This window comes from Rhinolophus ferrumequinum, chromosome 2 (genome assembly GCF_004115265.2).
Source record: "Rhinolophus ferrumequinum isolate MPI-CBG mRhiFer1 chromosome 2, mRhiFer1_v1.p, whole genome shotgun sequence".
NCBI classification, from domain to species: Eukaryota; Metazoa; Chordata; class Mammalia; order Chiroptera; family Rhinolophidae; genus Rhinolophus; species Rhinolophus ferrumequinum.
In genome coordinates, this window is record NC_046285.1 from 60416695 (window position 1) to 60434479 (window position 17785).

At 41.7% G+C, this 17785-nt stretch overlaps 1 protein-coding gene across 1 annotated transcript in view; it reads right to left on the reverse strand.

Annotated features, from left to right (window-relative positions):
• The window catches only part of VPS8 (VPS8 subunit of CORVET complex), a 253883-nt gene extending 241630 nt beyond the window's left edge, over window positions 1-12253 (reverse strand). The window contains exon 1 of the mRNA XM_033091442.1: window positions 12063-12253. The gene's annotated coding sequence lies outside the window, so the exon portion shown is untranslated. The remainder of the gene's footprint in view (window positions 1-12062) is intronic.
• Window positions 12254-17785: the final 5532 nt, after the last annotated feature.

Here is a 17785-nt window from a genome sequence, read left to right on the forward strand (position 1 = left end):
AGGGGAATACATTCCAAGACCCCCACTAGATGCCTGACACCACAGATAGTACTGAACCCTATATATATGTACTATGATTTTTCCTCTACGTAAATACTTATTAGTCACAGTAAGAGACTAACAGTAAAAACTAATAATAAAATAAAACAATTACAACAATATACTGTAATAAAAGTTATGTGAACATGTTCTCTCAAAACGTTTTATTGTACTGTACTCATATTTTCACTTAAAGGAAATGCTTTATGACTTCTCTTCGGAAGCCATACACAGGGCACACCAAATTGCCAATATAACTACTCTTGCACCTCAGGGCCATTAATAAAATAGGGTTACGAATACAAGCAGTACAATACTGCAACAGTTGATGTGGATCTGAAAACTGAGAGGGCTACTAAGTGACTAATGGGTGGTAGTGTATACAGCGTGGATACTCTGGACAAAAGTATAATTCACATCTTCATCATGACAAAGTGCGAAAGTGTGAGATTTCATCATGCTACTCAGAATAGAGCACAATTTAAAACTTATGAATTGTTTATTTCTGGAATTTTCTTTCATTTAATATTTTTGGACCGCAGTTGACCTATGGGTAACTGAAACTGTAGATAAGGGGGGCTACTGTACAAAGCAAGATTGAGGGCTACCTGCTGGCCTGATGTAGCTGTGGTATGGACAGTGGCTTTCAAACTTCTTTAATCATCACTCACAGTAAGATATACATTTCAGGTATGTCTTAGTATGTATGCACACTGCATGTGTGTGTATGTGTGTGTGTGTACAACCTGAGACAATAATTGCCTTTAGTATGTGCAATGCAACTTGGTATTTTCTATTCTATTTTTTTTTTAATGCTGGTACTAAATTGATTTCATGACTCACTAATGCATAGCAACGCATAGTTGGAAAGCACTGATGTAGAGTGAGTTAGAGGTACATTGGGATAAGTGGCTGGAAAGGCGGGGACCAGATTCAGGAGGACATTGAATACCAAGCTGGGGCATTCTTGCCTCGTAAGAGCCTTTGGAGGTTCTTAAGCAGAGGAGTGGCATACTATAGCCATGGTAATTGTAGAAAGTAAACCTGGGACCTGTGGATGGATGTTGGAGGGAAGTGATTCCAACTCACAATAAGGAGTGTTTTAGGATGGTCCAAGCTGACATGGTATCCTTTACAGAGTTGTTTATTTTATTTTAATTAAAAATAAAAATATTATATGCTTAGTATAGAAAACTTGGAAAAATCAGGAAATATAAAAAGTAAAGCAGAAATGACCCACAATCCAGAAAAAAAAGCACTCGTGGTTTTCGCTTTGGGTCTTTTACTTTGCATATTTACATTTTTGTCATAATAAAACTATATAGAATATGTATTCCTGTATCCTATTTTTTCTTATTGCTCAATGTTATATCTTTAACACTATAACTATAACACTGTTATTAAAATTGTTCACAAATATTATTTGTAATGACTACATAATTGTTGATAATATAGTTTATTTTATTGTTTTTTGACATTTCAGGGATATCCTATTTTTTCATTGTTAGCAAGAACATTGCCATGAATATCCTATACAGAAATTTTTGCTCACATTTTACAATTATTTCCTTAGGATAGAAACCTGTAAGTAAAATTACTGATTCAAAGACTTTGAAAGTTCTTAATACCTACTGCTAAATTGCTTTCCAGAAAGGTCAGGCCAGTTCTTGTTCCCACCAGAAGTGTTTAAGGGTACCCATCACACATACCTACCAGCCTTTATTTTATCTTTTAAAAAAGCTTTGCCAGTTTGATAGAGAAAATTGCCTCTCATTTTAATTTATATTGGATTACTAGTGGGGTGGAATATCTTTATAAATTTATCAGCCTTTTATAGTTGTTCTAGAAATGAAATTTTACTGACTATGTTTGCATTTGTGATTGGCAAATAGTACTAACTGAATTGTTGCAGATTTACGAGAAGAAAGAAAAAACAGAGAGGGATTTAAAAAATAAATGATGTGGTCACACAAGTTATATCCAAATTATATTGTGGTGTACCGTACAAACAACGTTTAGTGGGAGAATTGAGTCATCACAAGGTATGTGGTTAAATAGGTCGGTGCCATTAAAGTCAGTAAAACATTTATGTTGTGAGAGGTGATTTGGTTCCAGCAAAGTGTCATTCCTTACATTAAATCAACATTGTAAATTTTAATTTCCTCATTTGGTAGTTTTGTTTGTACTTAATTTATAAATTTGCTTTGGTTTATTAAATGCATAAAATCTAAAAATATAAGGAGTCTTTTCCTTTGTTTCATATATATGTGTGTATATATATACATATATATATACACACATATATATACACACATATATATACACATATACATATATATGTATGCAACATTATAAAAAATAATTTAATCCAATTCTAAAGATCTGTGAGAATCTTTTTTCCCTCCAAGGAACCTAAACATTATTTAAGTTTGAGAGACATTGATATAGGAGATTTCTTAAAGTTTCATTTGTAATTATCTAAACATAGGCATTGAGATTTAAAAAAAAAAATAAGAGTGGTGTCCGCTTATATAGCATTGAAATTTTTCTCTACAGAACATTATTATGATTTTTCTTGCCTTTGGAAAGAGCACCAAAAGCTATACTATGTTTAGGGTTCAGGGAGTATGTTTTGGCTTAAAACAAACCATTCGTCAAAGTTAACTTTGTACAGGTCAGTAAGACCTACACAGAAGTATGTTTGGATTGATTAAACTTGTCTTTTTAAGTAAGACAAAATAGTTAAGCAGATAGCAATTAAAATGGAACTTCTGTGAAGTGGGCTTAGGAGAAATTAAACCCATGAGAAAAAAGCCTCACATGCAATGCAGGTGCTTTGGGGCATGGGAATCAGGGAGGGCCAGGAGCTGGAAGGGGAGCATCACCCAAGGGCTGCTGCAGTTGGATGATGTCCTTATACCAGTCTTACTCCTCCAGCTCTCCCAAGACAAGAAAGATGGGGAGCGTGGTCCAGACATTGTTGGTAGCATTGCCTCCAGAATAAGACCCATCTATCCTAAAGGAAAAAGTATCTGGTGCCTGGGAACAAGGGGCAGAGGCTAGGAGATGGTTAGTTGTGTTATTTCTTTTTTTGCTTACAGTCACAGAATAAATTGGCCTCTTCTCTTTTAAAATAGAACCTGGTGTATAGAATTCTTAATGGAGTCAAAATATCCAAGTTGGCTGGAGAGAAGTGAAATTGGTTATCTGTAAGTTACTCAAGCTAGGCCAGATGTCATCCTCAGCTTCCCTCTGCCTGGGATGCTCTTACCCCCATAACCACACGGCTCACTCTTTCACTTTCTTTGGGGCTTTGCTCAAATGCTACTGCATTAGTCAGGGTAATAGACACAAGGCAGATGGGGAAAGAGTACTCTCTTCCATTCAGGCCTCACGGACCCAGGTTCTTTCCATTTGGTGACACTGAACACATAGCCACCAAGTTCTCTGAGGCAGCGGGGGTGGGAAAGGCCCACTAGCTCTAAACTGCTTTCGCCTGAAAGTGACATGTACCCTGTCTGCTCACAGTCCATTGGCCAGCACGAGCCACCTGGCCCTGCTTTACTGCAATGGAGGCCAGGAAGCATAGGGGAGCACTCAGAATATCTGGGGCTCACATCCTGTGAGGTCATCCCTGACCACTCCTCCCTTCCCCAGCAATCCCTTTTAGGCTTTATTTTTCTCTATAGCACTTATCATTGTCCAACATACTATGAATTTTACTTATTTATCGGTTAAGTTTCTGTCTTCTCCAATAGTACATAAGCACCTTGAGGGCTCCGATTTTTGTCTGCTTCCTTTATGGTTTATCCCCATCATCCAGAACAGTGCTTAACATACAGTAGGAGCTCCATAATTTTTTATGAAATACATGAATGAATTCTGCAATGACAGTCTATATTTGTGTGTGGAGGGGCTATCACATACACTCACCTGAGACACTTCCCAATGAACAAAGAAGCCCATTTACAGGATACATAAGCATTGAGTGCCTACTATGTGCCAGCACCATGCTTGGTGTCAGGAACATTGTTATGACAATTAGTCTTTGATCCCTAGTCAAGAACAACATTTTAAAACTGCAATATTTATTAAGATCCATAATAGAAATAAATTATGATAGCTCAAAAAGCCAAATTCTTCCACCCTTTGGAGAGAATCAGACTTTATATCCAAATATTACTAGAATAGCAACAACAACAACAACAAAAAAGCCAGGTGTGGGGAGGGTACAGGTAGGGAATTATAAGTTGCTTCCCAAAGTCATAAAAGAAATAAGATCTCTATTCCGTATCATTTTGTATTCTTGACAATGGGCTGCCTTTCACTTTTTATTCACCCATTTATTCTAGTGCCTTTCCACATACCTCTTCACCTCAGCCTTAAAGTACATAGCAGCCCATGCACACTTAGTTGATAAAAACCTGGAAGATCTCACTATTTAAAAGCATTTCTCCTCCCAGTAATTTCACAGTTCCAGAAATGATGTCATTTGAAATCCGCTTAGAGTATTTTATCTTCCAGCTCCACCCCTACACCCCTCTTTTACCCCTGCAAGCAAATAAGCACACCATTTACCAGCCTTTTGAACTGAGGACTGGCAGCATGGGAGCCCTGCTGGAACTCAACAGCCAAAAGAGGGTATAGAGGGAGGTCCATACCCTAGTCCACCTGGGCTCGAAAGGTACCCTAGGCAGGCACTGACAAAGACTGGGCATTAGACAAAAGAAAGAGCAAGGAAAGAGTAAAAAAGGATCCAGAAACAACAGGGGCATCAAAGGCAAATTTGAACTATTGCACCAATTTGCCTGGGGATCGCATTGCTTACAATAAAAGGATACAAACTACCTCTTAAACACACACAAAAAAGGAAGAGTTGGACTCAGCTGAGAATGAGAGAAAATTCAAAATAATAGTGATATTCCACTTGTCAGGACCCAAACTCTCTATCTTCTTTATCCTCCATGTAGGGCCTCAATTCCCAAATCTATCTCACAGTCCAAGACTCTGCTCCAGCCATGTCATCCACCTTCCAATTGGCAAGGAAGAAAAGAGGAAGGAAGAAGACATATTAGGTATCTATTTTTGTGTAACTACTATAAAAATTAGAGGCTTAAAACAGAAACTGTCTTTATTATCTTAATTTTCTGTGGGTCGGGAGTCCAAGGGTGGGTCCTTTGACTGAGGGTGTCTCACAAATACATCTCAAGGATCAAATTGGGAAGGACCTGCTTCCAATATCAGTCACATGGTTATTGGCAGGATTCGCTTTCCTGCAGGCATTGTATGAGGGCTTCAGTTCCCCACTGGTTGTTGGCCAGAAGAGCCCTCAGCTCCTTGTCACATGAGCTTCTCCATGAGGCAGCTCACAATAGCAGCTCGCCTTCATCCAAGCAGGCGAGGAAGAAGAGCCATCAAGAATGTGAACAAGATGAAAGTCACAGGCTTCTGTAAGCTGATCTTGGAAGTGATTTCCCATCATTTTTTGCTACATTCAATTTGTTAGAAGCACTAAGTCCAGCCCACACTCAAAGGGAGATGTGACCAATAGTGTGACTTCCGGGAAGTGGGATCACTGGGAACCATTTTAGAAGCTGCCTGCAAAGATGGTTCTTGCTCACTCCCTTCAAAGACTCTTTCCTAAAATTGCCTACACCAGTCCTGTCCATATCTAGCTGCAAGGGAGGCTGGGAAATGTAGTCTTTATTCTGGGTGACTATCAGCAGAGCTAAATATTAGGTATTTGGTCCTGAAGAGGAAGTAGAAGAAGCCTTGGTTGTTCCATGTGCCAGCCCCAGGCACTGAGGAGGAGGAAAAATATGCCTCGGTAGAGTTGTAGAATCTGAGTTTAAATCCTACCTCTGCCACACCCTATGCTGAATGAATTATTTAACCTCACTGAGTCTCATTTGTATGTTCAGACTAAATGAAGTGACTTATGTGAAGCATCTTGCATGTAATAGGTTCTCAATAAATATCTGCCAAATCTGTTTCAGGGGTAGCTTAATATCCCTGAAACTTTTAAACCAGGCTCTGACAGCCTGCCACCTTGTCGTGTGACTCCGTGACATTCACCTAACCAATTTGGGCACCAGTTTCCTGTCTGCAAAAGTCAATACCAACACCTGCCCTACCTATCTTATCAGATTTCTATAAAGATAATGTGTGCTAACGTATCAATGTTTTGCTCTTGTTTTTTTTAAATTCAAAATGCCATGCAAATTTAATGTGGCATTAGTGGCCACCAGGTGGCAGTGGGAATCAACGGGCTTGGGTTATGGCCCACGACCACCAGATGGTGCTGGCATTCAGCAGATAACACCCTGGCTTTGCTGGGAGCCTTTGTAAGGCCAACGAAGGGCTCTTGGAGATGGTCAGTGCAACCCCTCATTCTACAGACAAGGGAAATGTGACCAAAGGAGGGTATGGGTGGGGTTGTCACTCAGCAGTGAGGGCTGGAGTCCAGGTTTCCTGACTCACCTTGGGTGGCTCTTATCCCTGCACAGTAATGACGCTCTCACATTCTCTCTAGACTTGCACTGGAGACCAAAGGTGTCCTGACTTCTTGTTCATAAATCTAACAAATTTTAAAACCCTGAAAAATGTCCACAAATACCATCTGTCTCTCTGGTATGTAACATAGTGGTTAAGAACATGATTTCAGAGACAGACAGACCTCAATTTATATCTAAAAGCAGCCTCCTCATTACAAAGTTAGGATAATTTCCACATGACAGGGTTGGTATGAAGTTAAGTTAAACAAGATAAAGTATGTGAAAACAATAGGTAATAATTACTACACACTGGTCAAAGAAGTTTACATGTATTTAATTCATTTAATTCTTACCATAACCTTATGTGGTATCTACTATTATTAAGTGCATTTTACAGAGGAAGAAATTGAAGCATAGAAAAGTTATAACTTGCTCACACTCATAACTAGTAGGTGGAAGAGTCCATATCTGAACCTGTCTTCAGAGCCTATACCCTTAACCACATTTATTACCAATTGTTTGGCCGAGAGTAAATGCCCAGTAAATGACTGATATGGATCCATAAGGAAAACGTTGAAGATTCCAGCTTGAGGAACAAGGGTTTGGAATGAGCAGTATAACCACAATGCACCTACACTTTCAGAGTGCTGGGGGTAGCACAGAGTTGGAAGAAAAATGTTAAGTACCCAAGTTAATAAAACAAAAGTTACTAACAAATTTTTAAAAAATAAATGAAACACAGCAGCTGGGCTTAAGACTTTAGAGACAGGAAGAACACAATTTGAATTCTGTTCCTGCCTCTTGCTGGACCTTGGGCAAGTTGTTTAACATCTTAGAGCATCATGTTCCTTATCTAAAACTTGAAGCTAATACTCTACCTTGCAGAATTACCATGAGTGTTAGAAGACAATGTGGTCAAAGTGTACATTTTAAAAATGCACATAGTAGGGCAGATATTTGATTATTACAATTTTTATTATCCAACAAATAACTATGGAGCTGACTGAAAGAGATTTAAGATGTTAAGATATTGTTCCTTCCCTCAAGGAACTTACATAAAGGAGGTGATGGATGTATATACCATTTGATAGGAGGTATCTTAGGAGAGGTGAAACAGGCAGTGGGCATTAGAGGTGGCCAAGATTGTTTCCTAGCAATGACAATTGGAGAAGTTTTCATGGATATGACATTTAAGGTTAGCCTTGATGGATGCAAAGAAGGTGAGGAGAGCATTCTGTAAACTTTATTAGCAAAGGTAAGGAGGCCAGAAAGAGCATGTTTGGGGAATAGTAATCAGTCCACCCTAGAAATGTGAGTCAGGCTCAAGAGTGTGGCAGTGGAACAGGAAGGGAATTTCTGGTTAGACTTGGCACATTAAACAGATGCATTTGACTCTGTTCCTAAAATGACAGTAAAGTAATAAAGTGTAAGCCCACAAGAACTCTAGGAACAAGAGAAAAGACAATAGCTGATGGAAGATGTCAAGAAAAATTTGGAAGATGAGTAGTAGTCAGATGAGTATTAACTTAGTGAAGACAAGAATTCTGCCTGCAGGGCAGGCATGGGGTGGAGAAGCTTTGAAGAAGGAAGCCAATTTGATAAAAAAAAAAAAAAAAAAAAAAAGCAGAAACCAAAGAAAAAGAAAAGTTTAGAAATTAGCAGTACCAGGCAACTTTGAAGCTGATGGAATGGAGTTGGACTAAAAACACAAGGATGAGTTGAAAGTATGATTCCTCTCTCCCAGCCCTTGTAGCCAGATGGCTTTCTCTACCCCACTCAGAAAAATACTGGTTTACTCTCTGGAGAGGGCAAAGGAGAGAGACTCTGAACTTGAGAAAGACACCAGGCAAAGCAAATGGAAAGAGTAAGGCACCATGTGCAAAAGGAAATTAAAGGCAAGTCTGCACCCTAAACAATGTGATCACCAACCTCTTCCCCTGCTAGGCTCCCAGAAAGCTGAAGTCTGGAGGGAAGAAGTTAGGAAGGTATCCGATGATTAAACCAACTGACCCAAGAAAGACCTACTGATACTGGAATTTGGGGGAGTCCCCAGTAAAAGATCAGCTTCCTACCAGATAATCCTAAAGCATGGTCCCGCCATGCCTGTACACACACACAGGGATTTCAATTCACTCGGAAGAAACAGACAATTCATGGAAAAAAAAAATTTTTTTAACAGCATAAGTAATATCCTCAGAGAGAAAGGAAACCATTGCACCCATGAAATAAGATCAGAGAACTATAGAAAAAAAGAAACTTTAGAGGTGAGAAAGGGTTCTTGGAAATAAAGATAGCAAAAATTTTTAAAGCGTATAGGTTTGGAAGAAAAATAAATTGAGGAAATCTCCCAAAAGTAAAACATTGAAGTTTTTCTTTTTTAAAAAAGAATAATAGAAAAAAAGACAAGAATATTAAAGGATTATTCCAGAAGATTCAATACTAGAACAACAGTAGTTGCAGAAAAAGGAGACTGAGAAATGTTTGAGGAATAATTGCCAAAGAAATAATTTAAATTTTTTTCAGGCTATTTGTAAAAAGAATCATATTAAGGCACATTACTGTAATATTTCAGACATCAGAAATAAAGAGCAGATCCTAGAGAGATCTGTTTCTAGAGAGAAAAACTGGGCCAAATACAAAGGATTGGGATTCAAAATGTGCATCAGACGTCTCAAAAGCAATGCTGAATGGGCATTAGGGATCTTACTGGGCTAATGAAAATGTTCTTAAACTGTTTTGTGTTGATGGTTGTACAACTTGGTAAACTTAGTAAATAATCACTAAATTATACACTTGAAAGGGGTGAATTTTGTAAATCCAAAAATATACCTCAATAATGTAACAAAAAGAATTCATAAAATAAAAAACTGTGGAATTAATAAACATGTCAAATATAAAAATGTATAAACATACTATAAAATAGCTAGTAAAATGAGCCATGTATAAATATTAAACATATCATTCAAATAAACTACTATATAAAGTAAAACAAAACCAAATAAAAACAATGCTGGATAGAAGCTAGAAGATAAGAGCAATTTCTTTCAAATTCTGAAAGAAAATTATTTTATATCTAGAATTCTCTAGCCAAACTGTCAATAAAACATAAACAAAGTTATTTGCATACATGCCAAGTTTCAAAAAATTTGTCTCTGATGTACCCATTCTCATAAAGCTACTAAAGGACATAATGAGAAATAAATCAAGAAAAAAGACCAGGGACCCCAATGATGTAGGTGATGGATCTGCCAGCAGTTTCTGAGTGTGGGCGGGATCGTGTCTCGTGAAGCCGAAGAATGGAAACATGGGCCAGGAGAGGCAAAAAGTTTTAAAAAGAGGATAGTTTATTAGAGGCAGGAGAAGAGGTTCCAGCTCCTGAGCCGGAGGGTGTCCTGAAGGGGGTGCCCCATGACTGAGGCAAAAGCTTTTACTTTTATACCTTCCTTTGCCTGCTTGGGGAAGGGGAGCTGTTTGGAGAAGGGAACTTGTTTGAAGAAGGGAACTGGTACCTTCTAATGAAATTCGTCTACCAGGTTTGTTCTGCTTGCCCATCCTAAAGGAATTACTCCTCATCTCGATATGCACATCTACCGGGGACCCTTAGATAGACCTCTGGACAAGCCCTAGCTGCTGGTCTCTCTCTACATCCCTCCTCAGCCTGAAGTAGCCAGAGCGGTCATTGCCCCTACTCCCTAACAGCAGTTAGGGTTTCGTCTTCAGAGGGGGGATTGATATGGGAGAGTTAGCATGTCCCTAGGTAGACAGGGAGGTCCCTGGTGCAATAAACAAAGACAGCCATATCCTAAAACTTCAGGTTTTCAAATCACTCCTTCGCTCCAGGACATAATGTAACAAGGCCTTGAGGTTAATCATAAAATTCATTTTGGCCTGACAAATGGAGCAGATCTGATAGATAAAGAGTGGGTTACTTTGCTAATTCCTTTAGGATGGGCAAGCAGAACAAACCTGGTAGACGAATTTCATTAAAAGGTCCCAGTTCCCTTCTTCAAACAAGTTCCCTTCTTCAAACAGCTCTCCTTCCCCAAGCAGGCAAGGGAAGGTATAAAAGTAAGAGCTTTTGCCTCAGTCAGGGGGCACACCCATTCGGGACACCCTCCTGCTCAGGAGCTGCAACGACTTCTCCTGCCTCTAATAACCTATCCTCTTTTTAAAACTTTTTGCCTCTCCTGGCCCGTGTTTCCATTCTTCGGCTTCACGAGACACGATCCCGGCCCACATTCAGAAACTGCCGGCAGATCCAACATCACCTACATCACCAAGAAAAGGGGAGATTCTAAAGACTAAAGGAGAAAAACTAAAGAACTTTCCAGAAAGATGATGAAAGAAGCCCCAGGATGACAGTTGTGCGGCAAACCAGGAAAGCAACCAATCCAGGTTGGAGCAGGAAAACATCATGCTTCAGGAGTGAAATTTCCAAGAAAATAACAGAACATATGAATAGGTAACCTGATTTATTTCACTATACCGGTATAAAAAAAGAAGCAGCTATTAACTTATGAGGAAAATGCTATTTAAAAAAGAAATATAACTATAGGTTATGTCGCTTAGCTGTCAACAATATTGACATAATCATAATAATGTAAATGCTGAATGTTGATTTAACTAAAATCATGCTTGAACAACATTGAGAGAATGTGGGGTGGTTTTGTGTGTGGGGTGTGTGTGTGTGTGTGTGTGTGTGTGTGTTTGTGCGTGTGTGCGTGTGTGTGTTCAGGGAAAGGGATCATAAGAGATAAATTTTCATCTTCCTATGGAGTTATCTTAGTTTGGATTTCTCCAGAGGCAGACCCTGAGACTAGGATTTGCTGGCGAGTTCAGTTTATTTGGGAAGTGCAGGGGACACTCAGAGAGAACTAGGAAAGTGGTACAGGAAAGGGGAAACAACCAATAAAGAACGTGGGATTACACCAGACACCTCTGTAGGTAACTGGAGCTTAATCCCACTGGGAAAACTCCGGGCAATGAGGCAAAAGCCACACACCTCAGAATTATTCCACCTGAGGAGGAGGCAGCTGAGGTATTTATACATCAGCTTCTGTGAGTCATTAGTTAAGGGCTGCTGAGGGAGGGGAAAAGGGGGGCAGATGGCATACTCACTTCCTGGCATGCTAGCCTGCTGTGTGAGGGCAGAACCCCAAAGCCTTCAGGTAAAGAGATGCAGACCCTGGGAGTTGGAAGTGAAGAAATGAAAGTGCAGGAAAGTTCTAAGGGATTCAGGTGCAACACTAACAGCATCTCAGCTAGAAGTCAATAGGTAATGTCTAAAATGGGAAAATCTAAAATTACAATGTAAGCATTTACCTCCTTTACAAAAATGGAGGTAAGCACCAGAAGAAATAGCAAAAAAAAAACCCACCAAAGATGAAAGCAATTGCCTCTGAGAAGTAGGAATCAGAGGTGGGGAGAAATCAAGCAATTTATTTTTCATTATCTACTTAGTAGTAGGACTATGTAGCTTTTAAAATATTGTATATGAATTAGTTTAATACAAATTAAAATTCTATTTACCAAAGAATGAACAGGCCAGTGCAGAGGAAGATGGGGTCGTCATCTCAAGGTAGGAAAGGGCTGGAGGAGACCACACTCCAGCCTCAATCTTGTCTTCAGAACTGTTCTTCACTGGAGTTTCTGAGAGTATCAGGTGACAGCAGGAAGACGGCCACCTTGGGGCACTGGCCTGTAGGTGGTCTGCCGGGTGACTCCTCTGACCTAGGGGGCCGGGGAAATGGTGCTGCCATTTACAAGCACTGTGAGAGAGGTTTGGGAGGAGAAGGTAGTGAGGTCACTTTGGGGCATGTGGTAGGACACCTGGGAGACATATCCAATGGGCAGCTAAGGAGAGGGATGAGGGCCTCTGGGAGTTTCTAGAAATTATCAGCTAGATAATAGCAAATGAGATGGGGATCTGTGGACATCATCAGTGAGACAGTCAAGTGAGGGAATTCAGGGGCAGACTGATGACACATTTGAAGGTGAGACAGAGGAGATAGTGACTAGATAAGAAGACTTGGTGACAGAAGTGTGGAGAGAAGTGTGAGGGCAGGGGTCAAATTTCAAGAGCAGCAGTCATCAGTGTTCTGTCCTGGGGAGGATGAGACGCAAACAAACGCGCTTGCGTATAGCCTGCACTCTGAGATGGTAGCAAAACCTCTGCCCCAGGAGTCAGAGGACCCAACTTCTGGTCCTCTTTTCACCTGGGCAAGTTACTATCTGCCTGAGACTCACTTCCCACATCAGCATCATTGGACTGACAATCACAGTCAACGGTAAGCACTGATACAGGTATCCGTGCTTGAAAAACAGAAATGCTTAGAGACTGCTCGATAAAAAGTCACTTCCCTGAGTCCTTCAGGGAAGGACTGCCCCCACTCTGACCCTGCCTTCCTGGTCCCTACTCCGGGACTGCCCCCCACCACACCAGACCTTCCCCCACTAATTAAGGAAGGATGCCTCCAGGGCCTCTCCCAGCCCTATGGCCTGTATCCACTCCAATTGGCTAGGCTCACAGGTAGTACATTGGTTGTTAAATACTTTGACTATCATCCCTGCTAATAATACCTTCCTTGCCTACCTGACAGTGACCTGGCAAGGATCAAACGAAATAACAGATGTGAAAGGCCTTTGCAAAGGCTCCAAGTGCTGTCATATAATGGGTAAAATATTGTTTTAACATCAAAATGCAAAAGTAGTGCTGCAGAGAGACACGGTCACAGAGGGCATGGACACAGAGCTATGATGAATTGCAGGGCTGGAGACAGAGTGAGGGGGAGGGGAAAGGAGCGAACAGCAGGGTAGAAAAGAGAGAGGGGAGGGGAGGCTGAAACCAGACTGATTGTGCAGCCTCTGTCCCTAGGTCACCATGATGCTGTATGCCGGACACAAGCGACTTGGATCCCCTATGGCCCACCCCAACCCCAAAGTCAAATCCAGCTCAGACTGTAGGCTGGATTTTTGCCCTTGCACCAAACTGTGTGTGTGTGTGTGTGTGTGTGTGTGTGTGTGTGTGTGTCTGTGTGTTGGGGGCAGGGAGAGGCAGGGGATGTAAGTCCTTATGTATATGTTCTTGTTCATGCTGCTTGATGTCGGCTTGTGTCATTGATAAAAGCCCCAGGATGGCAGGAGCCCCAGCTATTTGGGGATTCCTGCCACCTCTAGATGTCTAACATTCCCAGAGCCAAGCTCCACATATGGGGTCTTCCTATAAGATCAATCCCAGGAATCCTCTACGCTTCCTAGAACCTCTGTTATCTACAAACATATTCACTTTTCTTCATTCAAAGCTTAGAACCACTCTGCAAATCAGGTAGTTATTCCTGTTTTACAGTTGAGGAAACTGAGGCTCGAAGAAGTTAAGTGACTTGCCAGAGATGCAGGGAGCAAATGGCAAAACCGGGACTTGGACCTGGGTTTGTGCTTATTTTCTTCTTTTTCACTAAATAGGCAGGACTTACTGGAGAGGTGGGGTAACAGTGTTTAAAAGGAGAAACTTCTTTAACTCAGGCCCTCTGACTCTGAGAGCAGTGCTCTCCTGGAACAACTGCTGCTTCAGCCAGAGGAGGAATTCTCCATGAGAATCCTTTGGTACCCTCATGGCTAATAATGTCAACCTTGCCTCCATCTCTCTCCTATCCACCCTGTCTTTTGTACGAATCTGATCACGTGAGCCTCTGTTTAAGAACTTTCAAACTCTTGATTGGTTTCAGGATAAAATTTAAAGTCCTGGCGTGGCACACCAAGCCCTTCAAAACTCGTCGGTGCATCTTTCCCAAGGGTTGCAAACCCAAAGGCCCACAGGAGCCAGGTAGGTTAAACACATGAGTAAAGCAGCCAGGTGCTGGGGAGAGAGAGGAGGGGTAGGGAGCACATGTCCTCCTGAAGGAGGTAGCAGCCTCTGCTGTCAACAAAGGTGGCCATATGGGAATGCAAGCCTAGGCTTACCTAGGGTTACCTTCCGGTTTTTCAAGAAAAGCCAAAAGTCCAGAATTTAATGAAATCATCCAATTTTTAAAAGTCGGGACAATTAAATATATATTAGATAATATATGAGTATATATTGTACTCGTGTCCTCACGTTGAATTTGGAGAGTGGGCTGCCATTTTGTAATCTCTATTTTGAGTGGTCTGATCTACCCGTTATTCTCCAAACAGACCATATATTGTTCAAGTCTCAGGATCTTTGCCCAAGCTCTTCCCTCCACCTAGAATGAGATTTCCTCCCTCCCCTAGTCTTGTCGCTTTGGCAAATCTCTTCCTACCTTTCAAGACCCATGTCAACTGTTACCTTCTTTCTGTGACCGTTCATGGCTCTCTCTGCCCCCATCCCAACTCCAGGCAGAATTAACTGCTCACTCATTTGGCCCCCAACACACTTCATATTAACATCTAATGATATGTCTAATGCACTTATTGCATGGGATCGTCACCAGCATGTGAGGGAAGCACATGTGCTTGTTCCGTGGTCTGACTCTGGGACAAAATGCCTGGTTTAAATCCTGACTCCAGTACTTAACTTTTCAATGTCTCCATTTACTTATTTACAAAATGGAAATAAAACTAGTGCCTACTCACAGGTTTATAGTGGAGTAAATGTGTATGTAAAGTGCCTTCTATAGTCTTTGCAAGACAGTAGGTACTTGCTTGTATTTCAGCCATTAAAAAAAAAAAAAATTCTGCAAACACTCGCTGAGCACCTGTTGTGTGCCAGGTTTGGGGTAGGGGGACAGGGTATCTTCATTTCCCTGCTCCCTGTGGGAGAAGCGATTTATCGGATAGTGAGTTTGAGAGAAAGATCTGAGCATGCAAAGCTCAAGCCTTTCCTCTCCCTTTCCCTTTCTTGGAGCAGGTCTGCTGGCAGGAGACCTGCATTTGGGTCACTTCTCCAGGGGAGGTTCCAGGAAGGGGCCTGCAGTGTCCATGCTCTGCCAGCCCAGCTGGGGGACTAACATCATGAAGCCCACTGTGGCCGTGCATTCAAGCCTTGTCTTCCACCCCAAGTTTATCAAAGATAAAGCTGATTTTTTTTTTTTTTAAATCTGTATGACTCACATCTGTTTCCCAATAGGTCCCAAAACCGAGTTGAGAGGAGTGGTATTTACTGGTTTCTTCAACCAAATCCCAACACTGGGGATAGAGAAGTGAAAGAGATACAGCCTCAGCTCATGGTCTATTTCTGTCTGGTCCCTTGGTGAGAAAGGAATTCTCTGAGATAATGTGGTTTGGGACAAAGAGCATGGGTGTTGGAGTCCCACAGATCTGTCTGAATCCTAATTCTGTCACTTATTAGGTGGGCAAGATTCAAACACGTTATTCTGGCTTTTAGTTTTGTCCTCTGTAATGTGGGCTGGTTGCAAGGGTCAGGGCTTATTACAGGGGAGGGTCGTTTTGCACATTCACATCAGTGTTCAAATTAAAATTTTTGAGGTTATGCCCGATTACATTGCCTCCCGCAGCCTTCACTTTCTCAATAAATGGCAACGCTATTCTTCCATTGCTCAGGTCAAACACTTTGAAGTCATTCTTCTCTCCCATCCCATATCCAATCCATCAGCAAATTCTGTTGGCCTCACAAAATACATTCAGAATCTGACCATTTCTCACCTCCACGGCTGCCTCCCTAGTCTGAGCTGCCATCACCTCTCACCTTGGTCATACGGTAGCTCATTTAGTGGTCCCCTGCTTCCACTCTTTCCCCTTGTACTGTATTTTTAACCTAGCAGCCAGATGGAGCTGATTAAAAAGTAAGTCAAATCATGCCCCCCACCCCCTCCTCGCTCAAAATCCTTCAAAGGCTTCCCGTGTCACTCAGAGTGAAAGTCAAAGTCCTTACAATGGTCTACACGGCAATATCTGGCCCCCAGCTGCCTTTCTGATCCAGTCTCCTGCTCTTTTCTCCCTTGCTCTCCCTGCTCCTGCCACCTCCCTGCTCCCTGAGGCCCCCTTGCTGCTCCACAGATATGCCAAGCATGCTCCTATCTCAAGCCTTTGCGTCGTTCCTTCCCTCTGCCTAGGAATGCTCGTTCCCCAGAAAGCCATGTGGCTTGCTTACTCGTCCCCTTCAGGTCTTTGTTCAAACGGCATTTTCTAGTCGAGGCTTTCTCATTTTTTTAAGTGCAGTACTCTTTTCCCTTTACGCCTGTCTCCCTTATCTTGTGTTATTTTTTTCCATCGTGCAGTTGGCATTCTATATTGGGCTGCCATGCAAAGTTGTGTGGGTTGGAAGCCTGGCTGGAGGAGCCTGCCAAGCTGTGCACCAGGGCACCGGGTTGCATCCGCCCAGAGGAGTGGCCTTTCCCTAATTTGCATAAAGATGACGCACGTTAGTTGACACCCAAATATTACATATGTCACTTTTTTTGTTTGTTTATCCTTTGTCTCTCCACGTTCGCTCACCAAAAGGTAAACTCCACGAAGCAGGGATTTTTGTCTGCTTTTCTTACTGCTATATGCCCAACTCTTATAAAGGCGTTTAATAAATGTAAGCGTTTAATAAATGTTGAATCGATAAATACAATGACTGTTCAACAAATTTCATTGTATTGAATCAAAAGTTGACACTAAAAATAAAAGACAGTTGTGCCTTTATTGAATTCTTCTCTCTTCAAATCACTGTCTGGTGGAGTGAATATCGTGAGCATCCATTACCACCTTTATCCCCTCCTCTTTGATCACTTTCTGCTGTGTCTAAGAGTCTGGGTTTACTGCCATCCAATACTGACTTCATTTCTTCTGCATTAATCATGCTCAGCCTTGCCAACTCCAGATTCCATCGTCTAATGTTTCCTGTCATTGTGCTCCCAGTGAGGAACTGTCTGCAGGATGGGGCAGAGAAGATGGAACGGTGGCCAGCGGCCATCCAGTCCCGTGTATCCAATTGCCTGCTGCTCTCTGCATACCTGGGAGTCCCTCAGGCACTCCCAAAGCAGCAGGGCCAAAATTGAACTCATGGACTCCCTACCTTCACCCTCCCACAAACCTGCTCTTTCTACCCTGCCTGGTAACCAGAGCAGTTCATAAGCCAGAAACCTAGGACTCATCCTCCTCACCTCTCACTTCTTTACTCACCCCCCCCCCCCCCACACACACACACACAGTCAACCACCAAGGCCTGTTGAGGTCATCTTCTAAAAGATGTCTCCTTTCACTGCTTTAGTTCAGTTCCTCATCGTCTCACTTGTTCACTATTATAAAAGCCTTCCAACTATTCCTCTGCCCAATTCCCATCACCCCAATTC